Below are 17,019 nucleotides of genomic sequence, written 5' to 3' on the forward strand. Positions count from 1 at the left end.
AATCTGAGTAATACACTTGGATAAGTGAGATAATGGGCTAGTCTATTTTTAGAGGATAATTTTCCTTGTGCTGATTGTTGCACCTACGCCTACTTGAATAAGGAGAACCTTGGATTTACTGGACACCTGAAAGTGTTTATTTTAAAAAGAAAGTTAGCGTTTAGAGTGAAATGTTTGTAAGAGGGCCAGAGCAAAGATTTTTGACTCCAGGTGTCTTCCTTGATTCAGGCTTTTTATTCCAGGTTAACCAATGTATCCAGCAAGTCTATATAATGCAAAATATCCTTACGAATCAAAAGAACTCTGTGATGTAATGGTGTGGAATGGATAGTTCTGTTCTAGTTCCCAATTCAGAGACTAGGACAAGACTCTAAAATATTCCAGTCTTTACTTGTATTGCCATTTTGCATTATTTCTAATTGCTACTGAAAATCCCACCAAGAAAAATAGTATAAATATAGTTTGTCTTATTTGCAAAGCAGGAAGACTGAGTATCATTTTGGACAAAGAGCATATCCTTTGAACATAAGATTAATTGATATCAGAGGAGTAGAGAAGTCATAAAGGACAGTATTTGGTGTGAACTCATCACAAGCAGTGGAAGTTGGTCAACTCAACATGCAAGAATGGGTAACAGAATGTGAGATGTTTCTGAGCACTTTGCCAGCTGGGATCTTCAGAGCTTTGAATTGGTTTGTTTTTTCAGCCTAAATAAAGCTTGGTTTCAGCAATAGATTTCTCAGGCATATTGTTGATGCAGTCTGTTGACACAGATTTCAGGAGAATAAGCTGCAACAGTCATAGGTTTTTATGGGTTTGTGTATAAAGAACTATGAGGAACATGGAATAAATCGGCATAATATGATCAGATGAAATCTGCCTGACAGAATCACAGCCCTAAAATGGTAGAATGTTTGGGATATCATGTAGGGAACTCAAGCTACAAAGTGTCTCGCAAAATTGCCTTTGCTGCAGACTTCCACTGATTCTCACCCCTGTTAGCAGAGACTTCACCTACTGCTCATGGCCAGCTCTGTAAACATTTCAACCAGGAAGTGGAAACGACATTTGACATTCTTAGAATCATCAAGGAAGAAACAGTAAGGAGAGAAAACAGTTTGTTTTGTAAGAAAATGAGAAGAAACTGTTCTGAGCACACCATTTATTATGGCCAGAAGTTGATGTAATATTGAATCAGTCATAAACAAGAATGCTGTGCATGCTCATAAACTTCTGCTGATGACCATACTAAGAAATGAAAAAGAAAACTTGGCAGGGAAGGGTAGGATGAGGAAAATAACTTCTATTTTAATGACACAAAAACAGTTTTGGAGTTACATGCATTTTGCGGAAGAACCTAAATAATTTCGAAAGTAGTTACTTTTCTTCTGAAAACTGAGGAAACAGCTTTTCTGTTTGGTGCTTTTTTTCCACTTGAAATAATTAGCTTATCCAAATTTCTACATGTTTTGTGGAAACGCTTTAGAACAGGCTCTGTATTTTATTCACTGGAGAGAATCAGAAGACCTCAGGCCATTTTCTAGCTGATTTAATTAAAAGAAGCTTCAAAGTTCTAATGACCATACCAAGGGTAGAAATCTCAGAAGGTGAGGGGGATCTTATCCCAGCTAGGATGAAAGACTCTTTGAAAACTCATATGCTTTATTTATTCTTTATTATTTATTCCTTTTGCTGTTAGCTCACAGACATGTCAGGGTCTGTGCACTATAGGCTCTGCACCAGTGTGTGGATGAGCAGTGAGTGGAGGCTTGTGTGGATTACATCCATATTGGAAAATGCTATAGACAGCTTTGCAAGATACTACCTTGCCGTGTCGTATGCAACTATGAAAATGTACACACAAGAAAGCATATCCTTAGAAAAATCCCAACCAAATTAAGTTTCTATTGTTTTTTGTCTCATCATCACAGAATCTCAGAATTATCAAGGTTGGAAAAGACCTAGAAGATCATTTAGTCCAACCATTGCCAATACTTCCTGGCGAAATCATATTCCTCAACACCACATCCAAGCGTTTCTGTTGGAAAAGAGAGTTATGGGTTTGCAGAGGAGTTGTGGGGTAGTTTCTCTGTCTTTAGGATTTCCAGAAATAGGCAGATTCACTCTCCACTCTTCCTCCTGCCCCAGAAGGTCTCATATTCTCTGCAACATGGTTTGTATTATGTCTGTATAGCCATGAACCTCCCTTTCCAGGGAGGAAGGAATGTGCAACATCAACCCCATATAAGCAATCTCACATTTTTATCATGGCAAACTCATGCTCTCCACAGTCAGGCAATCTGAAATTGAACAGGTGCTCCTATATGAAACATATGACATTGTTCACCATTATTATCAAGCATGATCGTGTGATGCTTTCATGGGCTTCCTACTTTCCTGAGTCTCAAAATCAAAAAATGAAGATAAGTAGTACTTATCTCCACATTGTTCAGTTTCTTTCCCATTTACAAGCCAAGACTCCAGCCCTGCTGGGAGGGAAATTCTGACATTTACAAATAAATAATGGCCTTTCTCAGTGCTGCTCCCTATCTCAGATTGCCTTGCACACTCTGTCAAGGGCTGGACAAGAAATTATGGCATAAGATGCCTCCATCAGAGGCAGAACTGATACAAAGAGAAAGTAAGGGTGCTATGGGCCTACTACCAAAGCACAAATTTTCCTTGTGCTTATGAATGTACCTGTTTTCATGTACAAACTGTAGGTCTTAGTGATATTCAGACAAGAATATTAGGACTTTCTGTGTGTTTCTGAGAAACACAAACTAACTGGAAGAGAGGAAGTGTTTGAAGTAGCTTGTCAAATGAAAGTAATCCTGTGAAGAGAAGTGGCAACAGTAGGACACACCAGGAAGGGGAGCCCAGGGAATGGCCTGTGACAGTCAGCCTGAGCAATGAACATCACAAACAAAATGGGGCTGTGGCAGAGGGGTGGAGGTTTTGTGATGTGAGTCAGTTCTAGAGTGCTGCACCTCAGCACTGTTGGAGAGCAAAGGGATGTGCACTGCGATACATAGCTCTGACACAAAGCACATGGAAAATGTTGAAAAGAAAGTCTGAGGATCTTTTTAGGGTGTAGCTGAAATGCTGAATCATGGCCTGAAGCAGTGATTGAGCACCTGGTGGGCAGGCAGGGCCAACCCAGGGGAGCTCAGGTGCAAGCATGCACCTGAGTGATTGGAAGGGGTGGAGCCAGGATGCACCCCTTCCCAGACCTCATTTAAGGGTTGGCAGTGGAAGCAAGAGTATTTCATCTGGAGATTCCTGTGTATCTGAGGTCCTTACAGTCCTTTCAAAGGTAAGCGATTTCTTTATCTTATTTCTCTGTTTGCTGTTATGTCTCAGTGGATTCTCGCTCGCTGTGGCCTGGGACCTTGCTGGTCTGCTGTTTTGTTGTGTTTTCCATTGTCTTATATAGAGATTAAAGGGCTGCTGTTTTCCAGATACTGAGTTTATAAGTAAGAATCAACCAGGAAGTCTTGCTACCATAGGAATGGATCAAGTTGGGGGTGTAAGGTTACAGAGATGTGCAACCTAATGAGTGTGCTTAAATGGAGTCCATCTTAAAACTGTTGTGTGCTTCTGTGTTTTTGAGATTGCTGTGTCAGCCCTGCTTTTGTATTTCTACCAGACTAAACAAAAAATTCTGTTGTTTTCTTTTAGTGTATGCTATGTTATGGGACTGAAATGCTTTAGCTTTGCAAAAAACAAACAACATCATCACAACGTGCTTTTTGATTGTATTTAAGCAATGAGATTATGAGTCTAAAGTCTTTGAATTTCAATGAGTGGATTATTAGATTACCTTCAAAATGTTGGGGTTGAAACGAGCAGAGAAATGGAGAGGTTTTCAGGCAGTATCTGGAGTTTTGGCCAATTTTATAGACATACCAAAGGCAACAACTTGGTTCTTACTGCTGTGGATATAATATCTGTAAATGTGGCATTTTAGGAATTATCTTTGGACTCTGTGTGCCTGGGCTGTAACTATTCCACACCAGGTCAGGGCACTGAATGAGGAAATTTGAAGTAGCCTTTGTTCTCCCTTTGCTGGTTTTCTAGTGATGAAGTGTCATTGATTCTTTATTCTCCTTTATGTGAACTCAGATAGAAGATGAAAGTTTTATGGTTCCAAATTTATTTCCTCCTTATTTTTAGTTTCAAGATTGGAGGGAAAGTGTAAGGGGAATTATAAAATATGAAGTTGTTCTGTGCTATGAATCTATGGGTCCAAAAAGTGAAAAACATATTGTGGATTTCTGCTAAAAAAGAGCTAATTTCTGTATGGTTCTTGTCAACCTATGCTTTTCTGTTCAACTATAGCCAGTCTTCATTAATTGTGGATTATTTTATTTACATGTATTTGTGTAGAGTATTTTATTCTTAAAGTTGGTAGTAGCTTGCTATTAAATCTACCTGTTTATCCATTGATAAATGGTCATGAAATCATAGACATATTTGAGTTGGAAGGATCAGTTACTTTAACTCCCATACACTGAGCTGGAATGTCTAAAAGTTTATTAGGTGTTTAGAGCCTGGTCCAGTCTGGCCCCATCTCTAGGGACAGGGCTTCCACCACTTCTTTAGGCAATATGTGCCACTGCATTCCCACCATTAAAATAAAAGCCTTCCTACTTATCCAATCTAAATCTCCCTTTTTTTGGTTAGGAACCATTTCCCCTCGCAGTTCATTTGATTTTCTATGTTGAGGATGTTATGAGATGGAAACTCATAATTCATTATTCATAACTCATTATTCAGTTAAGGGCTGGATAAAGGATTGTTACAGTGTGGGTAAATGCAGTTGAGCTCTCTGTGTTTTCCAATTACATCACAAACTAAATGTAAAAAACAAACAAAAAACAGTAGCAATGTCTGTGGGGGAAAAAAAGATGTGATATGTTATAAAGCAGCGGGTGAAAAATTGTGGAGCTCAAAAAATACATTTGGAAAAAATGGGATGGTAACTCTTCCCCACTGTCATCTTTTGTACCTCTTCTGGTGGTTGAGCTTCTGGGGAGCTCTCTGTGCATGTGTGCAGCTTTTTGCAAGGCAAGGAGCCCTAAACTGACCTGGTAACATTGCTGAGCTACTACCAAGCCCCAGCTTCAGGTGCTTTGTGCATACCTGCACGTTTCGAATTGATGTGCTGTCAGACAGAGAACTGAGCTCTCCTAGGACAATTATTATTTTAACAAGATTGTTGAAGCTCGATTTTAATTTCCTGGTCTTTAATAGCACAAATGTTAGTAAAGCTTTTACTTAATTCTTGGCACTGTGTTTCCTCAGTGATTAATGCATTGCATGCAGTAGCTCTGCCACAGGCGTAGCACAGCATTCTGAGGAGCAGCAGGGGCTGAAGCATGGAGCTAGAGAGCATTTGTGCATTCAGCGTTTTGTGACTATTGAGAAAACAATATCTGATTTTTATTGTAGAAAGTCCACTAAGGAAGGAGCCAGGAAACAAATGAAAGTAAGGGTCCATCAATCATTTCTTGAGCTAGGGACAATTATTTATTACTTTGACAAGATCTCTCCTGTGCATTTGCAGGGCTGTGTTTTGTATAGTAGATAATTAAGTGAATGCATTATACATGAAAAATATAACTACTTTTTGTAAAGCATTCAGTAAAGGAGAACATTAGCTGCAGCGTTTTTTAAACAAAAGAGGGATGATAAATGGGGGGAGGAGGGGGATGGGAAGGAAGGTGCAGAGTAAGGTTGGTGCAGCACCCTGATGTTAGGTGTGTGTACCTGCACTGACACGCTGGGGTCTGGAGCAGGTGGCTGCCTGTATGCAAGTAATACATGTGAGTAGATAGTTTACAGTTTAAGCCTTAAATGTTGCATTGTGAAGAACAGGTTGCATGGTGCACATGGCTTGAGGGAATTCAGTGCTGGAGGAACACTGTCCCATAGCACCACCTTTTTATTGTCTCCTCCACTGAAAAATGTAGCAAAAAAATAAATCCAAAACATTTTGAGGAAGCAAGGAATCCAAGACAAAAACAAACCTTCAAGCACATCAGGCACTGCAAGCACGCTATAAAATCTGAGGGCCAGCAAAGGATCCTGGCAGGAAAGGCTGTGCTTAGTGACAATAAAGTCACTGCAAGAAGCTAAATGAACCCACTGCTTCTTTTGGGTAACAATCCACAGGATTCCTTTGATGGGAACCTCAGGAACAAGTTCTTCAGGCTGTGAAAATGCAATGAAAAAATTCCCACCTCCTGGCTGTGCTCAAAATGAAACTGAATGCTGGGACTCCTGAGATAGGCACAGAAAACCTCTTTTTTTTCCCCCACCATATAAATCCAAGCTTTGTCTGCATTTTGAACACTGACTGTAAAAGATTATAATTGGAGAAAGTGCACAACAAAATGGAAGATGATAATCAAATCTGTGGAATGGCCTCTACGTGAGGATCAACTAAATAATCCAGGACTTTCCTGTGAGGGAGAATCTCTAAACAAACAAAACAAAAGCAGTGAAGGAGTGTATGGTGGATAGCCACAAGGTCAGGAATGGTCTGGAGATGGTGCAAAGGAATAAACTGTTTTAACTCTTCTTGGAAAAACTTGAGATCACGACACAGGTCATTGGCAGCAACCAGTCTCAGAACAGCCAGAAAGGGCTGAGCCTCCATTCAAAGCCTGGCTGTGAGATCCTTCCCCCACTAGTAACTTCACAGGAAAGGCAGCCACTGTGATTGCTGACACAAAGTGATTGCAGCAAGTGCAGGGCAGCTGGAAGTTCTTGAATCGTTAAGGGAGATGTGGTGAGCACATTGCACCTGTGCTGTGAGCTAGGCATTGGTTCATGGTTAAAAGTACACAAAAATTTCTGTTGTGGATAGTCCCACGCTCTGACTGATCATAAAAGCTTTGCTAATACAAGAGTAATGAGTATATGTATGCATTTGTCTATATATTGGCTTTTTCCTTGTGTTTGTGAGCTAGGCACAAAAGCAATGAAATGTTTCCTACTGGCTGCCTGAACAAGTTTGGTCTTAGGGTTTAACTTCCAGGTGCAGAAAGTCTGCTTGTTTTAATTGCTTTTCACCTGTGGCTCCTTCTGACTATTCTTTCAGTGACTTTGTTTTCAGCCAGCTGTGGGATGAAAACCTTCCCCTCTCTGTGAGATGTATTGCGTGCAGCAAGGTCAGAGAGTGCATAAAGTGATGGCAAGGTTTTAGGCTTTCTGTGATCAGGAAGACAGGGGACCTTAAGCCAGATCCTTGTCAATGTGTCTGGATGGCTGTATGCTCCCATCTTGTCAGATGGGAGCAGGGAAGGAACTTCCTTCAAGCATGAGGACAAACCATTTGGCAGCAGTCATTTGTTGCTGTTCTCTCTAGATGGCTTCTGCATCAGGTCAAATCCATGTGAAAAGCTGGGATAGCCTTCTTGTGCTCCATGAAGAGAGGATGGTCAGGGCCCTGCATGTTGTGCAGGAGTGAATGCGCTTTCTGCCTCACTCTCTGGGAGTGTGCCTTTACTTAATAAGAAGCTTCTGGTATGTGTGTGGTACAAATGAGTTCTATAAGTTGGCATCATGTGCAGCTGTGAAGATGTCCTACACTAAAATTGCTTGTTTAAGCTTCCATTTGTGAGTGGCAGATAACAAGGAATGGCAGCAAGCATGGGAGTGCTGGATGGAAGTGGCCAGAGGGAAATTTCAGATGTTTCCAGACATCCAGTCTAAGCAGCAAAAAAAAAACCAACTAATTGAAACTTCCATGCAACATGCACATGTGGGGTAGATTTTCTTCAAAATAATGTTTCTGACCAGCATAAAATGAAATGTGTTATAATGAATAATATATTTCACTCTTGAAATTCTATTGCATGACCTTGATAAGCATTTCATAAAAGCATATTAAAAATAGTATTTTCATGGAAGTTTCTCTGCTCCTTCAGAAGCAGTGAATTGAAAAATGAGTTTATAGCAGATTTTAGTCATAAAAGATTCAAGTTTATGAAAGGACTTGATGAATAACAAATCTATGGATCCCCTTTCTGTTACACTGCCCTATTTGATTGTGCTAGGTTGAAGTTAGCACCTCCATTTTAAGATGTAGATAAGCATTGCCATTCCCTTTCATCCCTGATTTAATGCTTAATCTTGTCTAGACTTATTAAAGGATTTCTTGCTGATATGAGCGTTTCTCATTTGTTAAGTTGGTGAACTGTTTTGTTACCACTCAGTTCAAAATGTATTTAATCTTCCTTTGCTTAATGTTATACATATATATTCAAGGCTATTTTAGCAGCAAAGGATTCACCATTGATATGTAGATGTGTAGAAATGTGTAATTGTTAATTTGAAGGAAAAATACATGCATCATAGACTCAACAGCATTCAGTATCCTTTTGTGGGTCATTGTTCACACATCAGCCTGGCCTGATAGAGTCAGACCCTGTTCACCTAACCCAGACCTCTGTTTATATCTGTCATGGTGTTACAAGTTGTAAATAGTGTCTGTAAGCTACTTCCTTGGTTGCTAGATTCATTCTATAGGATGACACAGAACTGGAGAGCAGTGCCATGATGCTGTACTCACATGATGGGGCACTTGGTAAGCTGTTCTGACTGGAGATGGTATGACTGATCTAAACAGTTTCTTCTGGGGGCTCCAAGATGAGCATCTTCCCTCTGTTCTTACACTCTGGGACACCTCCAGTATTTGACTTGCTCAGACTTTTAAAATGAACTAAACTGTTGAATTTCATTGTGTTTTATTTTCAACCTAAATTGTGCAGTGGCAGTAGTAAAGGGAATTCCGTCTAGGTGAAAAAAAATCATTTCTTGAAATGAGATCTGGTTTTCTGGATATATTTATGAACTTCTGCAAACCGAGTCAGTAATTAATCATCCAGTGTTTCCTGATATAATTGGAAAAATGCTCTCTGGTACTAGCCATGGCGCAGAAAAACTGAATTTCTGTGTTGAAACTGAGCTATTAAAAAGGAAAATAATAAGGATTTTAAAGACAGGCTGAAAAGTACTTTCCACAGAAAATGATAGTACTATTTATTTCCATAAATTATTTCTAAATGCAGCCACTGAATTCTTGAGACAGTTTAGTATCCCAACAAATAACCATTTCTTTCTTGTGGTGGATGCACAGAAGATACAGGACAGGCCTAACTGTTGCCATTGGGCTGGGGTGGCAACGGAACTTTCCATGTCTGTTCCATTTCAGCCATAGAAGTACAAGGTCTAAAAAAGATATGAAGCAAGTTGGTGTGAAGACAGCTCTTATTATCAAAGTAGTCCCCCCCTCCCTTCCACAGCACAGCTGTCACATGAAAATATATTATTCCTCAAGGCTGTTTATTATTCCTTAATAAAATTGAAATGGCAGTACATTCCAGAGGCTTTCTTGCATAGTCATCCTGATTTATCATCAGTCTTGTCAAATTTTGTTCTCTATGGCTGAAAATAATCTAGGCCTGGTTGTTGATTGTCTTTCTGCGATGTTGGTAGGCATCAGCAGTTTGGTAGACAAAACAATGCTATAAATAAACTTGAACTATTTTCAGATGTGGAAATAGCATTAGTGATCAGAGAAGTTGTTGCCAATGAACCCGATTTATTTTAATGCACACTGGAAATAGATACAGAAGATGGAAATAAAGAGTTAGGGAGAGTATTTTGACAGGAGTGCTCAGTAACGGCTCTCGTTTATGTCGGAAGTGTGAAGTACAAAGGGAAATAAATGTGACTTCTCTGCATAATCACTGAGCCCTTTGGAGTGAGCCTGCCTTCCTCCTTAGCTAGTTTCTTTTCTCTGGATGTGGGGGTTCTTGTGCTTGGAGTTCACTAGGAAGAGTGCAAGACAAGCAGTGTCTCAAGTGCAACCTTCTCAAGTGCATTTAGTTCAATGGATTTTGATCTATTGGAGCAAGCAGAGGACGAGCAGCAATAGCTTGGAGCTTGGAGCCAGCAGTCTTTTCACTCAGTGTAGCAGCTAATCTGCTCTTCAGTGTGACACTAAATGTTCTTCCCTCCATGTCTGCAGGGTTTAGCTCATCTGTTTCAATAGGTAAGGATGTCACTGACTGTTAACAGCATAGTTACTATTTCAGTGCTGGCTGTATTACCAATTACACCTTCAGCCAAGTGGCTCCTGGTATATTAGAGCTGAAGAGGTGTATAGCTGGTGACCGCTTGAATTGCTTTCAGCAGAAATAGGTGCCTTTGGCTGCAGCACGGTGGTGCTGGAAGTGTGGGGCTGCTTTGAACTGCTGCTCTCTGCTGTGCTCTGGGCCATCAGAAGTTGAATTCCAGATTGTAAATAACTTTTTTTTTGTGAGAACATTTCTAATTCTTCTGCAGAAGTCATGATTTTCCAGCAGTGGTTGTTAGTGTTATCATCTCATTTATTTCATTAAGCATAGCTTGTATGATATTGAAGTCTTTAAAATGTAAGAAACTCGTTTATTTAGGACATGCTGACAAATAGTTTCAATTATCTCCTCATCACTAGTGAGAAATCTTCTGGGGATGAGCCACCTATAAACAAGTGCAGCTCTTGTCTCAAGGTGATGAAGTATCTGCAAATGGTAGTTTCAGTGCACTGTCATTCCTCCTAGTAGCTGCAGCAAATTGCACAGTTAATTATCTAGGTCTAATCTTCCTTTCTGGGACAAAAGGACCTCGGTGCAGGGAAACTTGTCTTTAAATGCCAGGTCAGATTGTTTCTTTTCTATGCGTCACCATTGCAGGGAATATAAAAACTGACTTAGCAATTAAGCTTTTTGAGTTTTCAGAAGCCCCCTTGTACTCTCTCCACGTAATCCATCTTGGCTTTATTGAATAGTATTCATTTTTCATTTCACTTCAGACTTGAAAGTCTGAGAGTTTCTTCAGTTATGAAGTTCGTTGTTTGGAGTGACAGTAAAAGAAGATCATAAGAAGTAGGTGATAATGGTGAAATGCTAATTGGTATTGGTGGTAAGGCAAATGCATTGAACTAATACATTCCAGAGGTTTTGCCAGTTTTCTTTGAAGGTAAATTGGTAATGATAGGAGAGATGAAACCACTAGTAGGATAGTAAAAAAAAATCAGAGCTTCCATCTCTGCTTATCTTTTCTTATAAGGACTTTTCTTTCAAGTAGGACTTTAAGCATTTTGTACGTTGCCTGAACCTATCTGTCTGTCCATCTCACTGCTCACATTTAGTATGTTATAACTGATTTTTGTACTGTCTTCAGTGAAATCTTGTAGACTGTCCTGGAATATCAGTAAGGTAAGCTGCTACCACACCACATAACACAGCCCATCACAAATCAGCACTGCTACATCCCTGAAAGGGCACGCTTTGAGAATCTTAAATGGACACAGATTACCTTTTTGAAACTGAAGGGGAAAGAATATCTGTGCAGCAACGTGTAATTATTCTATAAAATTTCAATCTAGTTTTTTAACAAGGCACGGGCCTTTACATTCTTTGCTTCTTTGTAGTTTGAAGAGTAGTATAACATTTTTCAAAGAGCTTAATGTGAATGTATATAGAGTACAGGAATGCCTACTGAGCTCCAAAATGATTAAATCATTATCAGTTTTTCTCATTTAAAGGAAAGTATCTCATGCCTTTGTGGTGGGGGTAGGGGTCTTGAATTAGTGATTTTTTTTTTCTGAGTTGCCAAGTTAGTTTTAGATATTAATAAGCTTAAGAATTTCTGTTAAGATCTTAAATTTCCTTAAAATTAGCTTGTTACATGAGGATTTTTTTCGTTTTTTAACGTTTAATTTATTATAGTAAATAACAGTGAAAAATTTGACTTTAATCACATTAACGTATGATAATTCCTTTGGCGGGGCGTTTTTGTACATTAAGAATTTTATTAAGGGGATTAAATCATTACCTCTAGTAATTGCTGAGGATAACAATACTCTTTTGACCCGGCAGTTCCAAAAGCCCATAATTGAGTCTCCTTGGGCACTGCGAAAGTGCTCAATGCTGTCTTTCAAAAGTATTTTGGGGATAATTACTGTACTGGATGATATTTCTGTTCAATTTTTCTTGTCTACTGAGAATCTTAAAATCTTCTAAAAATCTCCTTTCACTTCTAGGAAGCCTTTCTCTTATTGCTACAGAATGGAAATTAGCAAAACAGTATTTGGCTTTTATAATGTTTGGATCACTTAGTTTTAGTAAGATATTGTTTTCTTGTTGAATAAGTATTTTCCTTGTTTATGCTACAGGTGAAATACGTCATAAATAAATGTAATGAAACATACCATAAATAAAAAAGGTTTTAAAATTTGGAATAGATTTTAATTGCACTGTTGGGGATCCTGGTAGATGTTACTGGGGTCGTACAGGATGCTGCTGAGTGAGAGCTGTCCAGAAGACTTACTGCATTTATTTTCATAGTGCTGTTGAATATTTTGCCTATCCTAATAATCTTATGCAAATTACTTTAAACACTTCTACACTCAGCTCATTTGCAAACTGTGTAAGAGTAGAAGACAGAGGGGAAATTTACTGTAGAAATGCTTGCTTCTGGCCTGATTAAAAAATGAGAGATAATCATTTTTCTAATATAAACTTAATACGATTAATTTAAAACAATGGCAGGTTATTATTTTCTTTTTTCAGTATGTATGGAATAAATGCAGAGTATGAAAGTCAAGTTGTGGAAGAAATTTAGAGCTCTGAATTTTGGCTGATAGAAAACTTGTCTGTTAAAGCTGGCACAAGCATCTGCGGTATACAGGTGTCACTGAATTTAGTGCTGAGGCTGTGACTGCCTGCGGCATGTTTGATTTTTTTTTACCAGCAACTGCAGAGTAGAAGCTTACACTAACAAGTATCCCAATGTAATCTGTAATGTAAAGCTTCTTTTTAAAAAAATGGAGTTGACATTATCTTTGTCTTTCTCTGTCTGCCTTTATTCTAGTCTCTATCTCTTTTTGTGTCTCTAACACATTCTCACCACCTGCCAATTCATCATAGGAATGCACAGCCACAATTGATGAAAGCAGAGTTCTCAGCCCTATCTGCCATTCCTTCCCCTCCACCCCCTTCTTCATAGCAGAAAATAAGAATTTAAAAATAAGAGTGTACAGTATCTTTCAGAATAAAATTTGTTCTGCTGAAAGATAAGATCTTTTCCCATCTGTTGCATATTATGTCTTTAATCATTAGAGACTGGCGTAAAGCATGTAATTTAATATTCCTATCAAATATATCGGTCCTTGTTACTTCTTTTCATGTTCATCAGAAACTGAAAGTAGATCCAGAAAGGCAAGAAGCATGTTGTTACTGTGTATATATGTAAAGCGGGGAAGAGTGGCCTAGCACAGTTTAAACTTCTCCTTTCACATCAAATATTATCTTTGCTATAACCAATATTTCTTTTTCACTACTGTACTGTGTAAAAAGAGGAGATATTCTATGCCTTGATTCTATTTGTTCTATAAGGGCAACAGAAATTCATGAGATGAATTGTGGTGTCGTTAAATGTTTAGATCAAATGAAAATGACATATATTAGCACCAACATAAAATACTAGTGGCATATTACACTCTGTATTTCCAGTGCAATAGGAACACTTTGTACATATCAAGACATCTGAAAGTGCTTTGTCATTTCCAAATGGTATTGAATGCATTGCTGGATTCCTTGGGGTCATGTTTCATTGCCCATGCTATCTTCTTGTCTAGACTGCAGCCTCCTCTGATATGTTTTCAAACAGCTTTTGTCTGTGCTCCATCAAGTGATGGGAATATTAACCTGTAATGTCAAGTCTAAATTAAAAAGACATTTCTCTTTTCAGTAGGATTTCAGTAGAATAAAAATAATAAAAAAGAAAATGACAGGTAGATATGATATTCAACCTCAAATGTGTATATTTATAAAACACACCCTGTGAGTCCAGTGTCCCTTTCTGGAATTTGAAGAAAAACAGCCACCATTTGTCATGTCCAAATCCATGACAAGGTAACTGCAAACATTTGAGACCTTCTAAATCTTTCTAAACTTCAAAGAAATTAGTGAAGAGTAAAAAAGCTGCTTTTTATAAAGGTGCTGATAACTTCCAAATTTCCTCTATCTCAACAAGTTGCAGATTTATCTACTGCAACATGGTGTAATGATCTTAACAAAAAGTTTAGGATTTGGCAGTATTGACAGTGAGAGAGACAAAAGTAGATAATGACTATAGCTAAATTTCACAGTCATTACTGCATAGCATTCCTGTTGGTATAAATACAAATTCTTAACTCAGAGCAGCAGAACTTTGCCCAGTGATTGGACTGATTCCTGGTTCTTCGGAGAGAGCAATGAAATAATAAATCTAGCTTTTATTTGTTGTGTAGCTTTTTCATCAGTGTTGAGCACAAACCACTGTAATTGCCCTTGGCTATATGGATTAGTTCTCAGAAGAAAAAAGGTCAGTGTCCCACTTATAAATGGTTAGAATGTTGTGCTAGCAGAAATAGGTTCATAAAAACATCTGATAAATACAGTTAATGAGTGATATGAAGAAGCTCTTACGCTTATTTACCTCCATTCTATTCAAGTAGAGACATGGAGTTACTAAGGTGCACTTAGTTGCAAGGAACAGCATCATGTGAGGGAAAATTGCAGAAATAATCTCAAAGTCTGAAGTTCTATAAATCTAATTGCAGCTTGATAACCTTCTGTGTGTATGTGTTGGTTATGTTGTGGCTTTTTCTATCTTATTTTTAAGTAATTTTTCTACTTATTTTTAAGTAACTACTTTTTACTTGGGTATTTTTTTAAAAATAGGCACATAAAATACTTCATAAAATCAGAAATATCCTGCTGTATTGAAGACAGAATTAAAATAAGCCTTGTGCTATTTCTATCAATCATTTTTGTATTCATTCCCATGCTTGCCTAAGGTGGAGGAAAACTCTTTTCAGTAGCTTCTGCAAGTAGCTCTCTCTTGGAGCTTCTGCAGAAATTCCAGTATGTTTGAGAGTCAGCATGTTGAAGAAATAAATGTTTTGACAGATCAGTTGCAACAGAATGGTCAGCACAGCCCATGGAGCCCTGCTGACACGCTATTCCCACTGCTGGAAATTGGAAAAAGTGAACAATATGCAGCAGTACAAATAAGTGTCGGTCTGTGCCTTTCAGAAGAAGGAAAAGATGTTGGTTTCTTCTATTTCCAGGCTGCTCATTTATATCTGGAATAGGCTGCTAGTAGGTCTGTATTGAGCTATAGGTTTCAGTTTATTGTTGCCTAAAGAAAGACACCAGTGTCACTGGTGAGCATAGAGCACTGATATGGTGGTTCTCTATATTCAGAAAAACACCTGAAGGTTAAATGGACTCTTTAAAGCTACAAAAGAAGGAGAATAAATGGTGGAACATTAGCAAAGAACTTTATAAAAAATTAAATGTTCAAACTAAGTTAAATTGCTATTAAAAAAATATATATATTTTTTAAGTAACTGTAACTAAAATGGATTTCAGAGGTGCTGGGCTATAGTTCAGTGGTGGACTCTCATTAGTTTTGTGATCTACTTGAATAGAGCTCAAATCTTTCTTCAGGATTTCCTGTAGCATCCCTGCCTCTCTGTGCTGTGCAGAGCAGATAACTGAGGACGAGTGTGGAAAATCACATTCAGGATCCTTGCTTGAGGTCAAATCAAGACACTGTATTTATTTGTTTACAGTAAATCGCCAACGTTGTGGTTAATTATTTTCAGAAATTTTATACTAGGAAAAAAAAAAATATGCCCTCTAGTCTAATTCCTATTGCTAAGACTGGCTGTTAAGATGAGGTCTGGATGCTGGGATTGCCTGTTAAACTTTCTCTCCGTTCCTTTTGTTGATGCCATAAATGCCTTTACATATAAGAAAACTGTTTTTGCAAAAGCTTTCCTGGCTCTCAATGTTGAGGGCAGCCTGTGGCAGCCTGCCTTTCTTTATTCTCTTTTTCACAAGATCTGCAGGAAACCAATCTACATTAATTCATCCAATTGTAATTACTGTTCTTTTCATGCTTCATATTCCTACTTTGTAAGATGTGCTGCTGAGGGCTCTGCTTTCTGACTGCATCTGGCTTTATGTCCCTGGAGAAGATAAACTCCCCTTGCTCTTAAGCTTTTAAATGCATCTTTGGTTTATTGAAAAAGTTTTTCATATCTATACTTTCCTAGAATAGAAGAAATGATGTCTATAAAAGGTGTGCAGCCCAGCTGTTCTGGACTTGAGTGGAACAGTTAACTTTTTCCATTTACAGCTCATGTGGTTCTGTGGTTTGGATTTGTGGCTGAAGCTGTTGATAAGACACCAGTGTTTTGTTTATTATTCAGAAGTGCTTGCACAAGATCAATGTTTCTCCCTCTACTTCTGCAGCGTGTAGTCAGAGAGTAAGCAAATATGGTGGGAAGACAACTGGGAAAGCAGACTGGAGTAGCTCAAAGGGGTATTCTGTACTCTGTAACATCGTGCTGGGACAGAGGAAGAAGTGAATGAAGGTTTTGTCTTTTCAGATGGCTGTTGCCTGGGGAATGGCTGGTGTGTCAGTCTACCTGTGGGTGGTAGCAAGTTGTTGCCTTTGCATCACTCCTCCTTGATCTGACACCAGTGGAACTGTGAGTGCACAAGTTGGGGTATTGCTGTGGAGACTTGCAAGCCATGGATAAGAACAAGCTTGCAGATAAATGTTTGGTAGTACTGGCACTGAAGATGTGTCATAGCAGTAGTAACTGTCCCTTGGTGCAGTACTTCTGGATTATTTCATGTCCTAGTTATAGATTAGAGGTGGATAATCACTTGTGCGCAGCAGAAGAGGGGGGAAAAATGAGTACAGTTCTTGGGGTAGGTTGAAGGTTGCTTTAGCAGTCTTCCTCTGTTGATTCCCTCCAAGCAATAAATACTTTTGCTAATCCACTATAGTAGCCATTTCTTATAAGCCCCATAGACCATCATTTATTAAGTGACTACTTTGTTCTTTAGACTCTAGAGGAGGAGATGAAATGAGGAATGAGCAACAGGGCATCTAGGGTAA

The 17,019-nt window shown here is 38.6% G+C and overlaps 1 long non-coding RNA gene across 1 annotated transcript in view; it reads left to right on the plus strand.

Moving 5' to 3' along the window:
• The window catches only part of LOC146758845 (uncharacterized), a 186,982-nt gene that overhangs the window by 87,639 nt on the left and 82,324 nt on the right, over positions 1-17,019 (plus strand). The window lies entirely within an intron of this gene.

This window comes from Coturnix japonica, chromosome 12 (assembly GCF_054131305.1).
Source record: "Coturnix japonica strain WE chromosome 12, WE-NBRP24, whole genome shotgun sequence".
Taxonomy (NCBI): domain Eukaryota; kingdom Metazoa; phylum Chordata; class Aves; order Galliformes; family Phasianidae; genus Coturnix; species Coturnix japonica.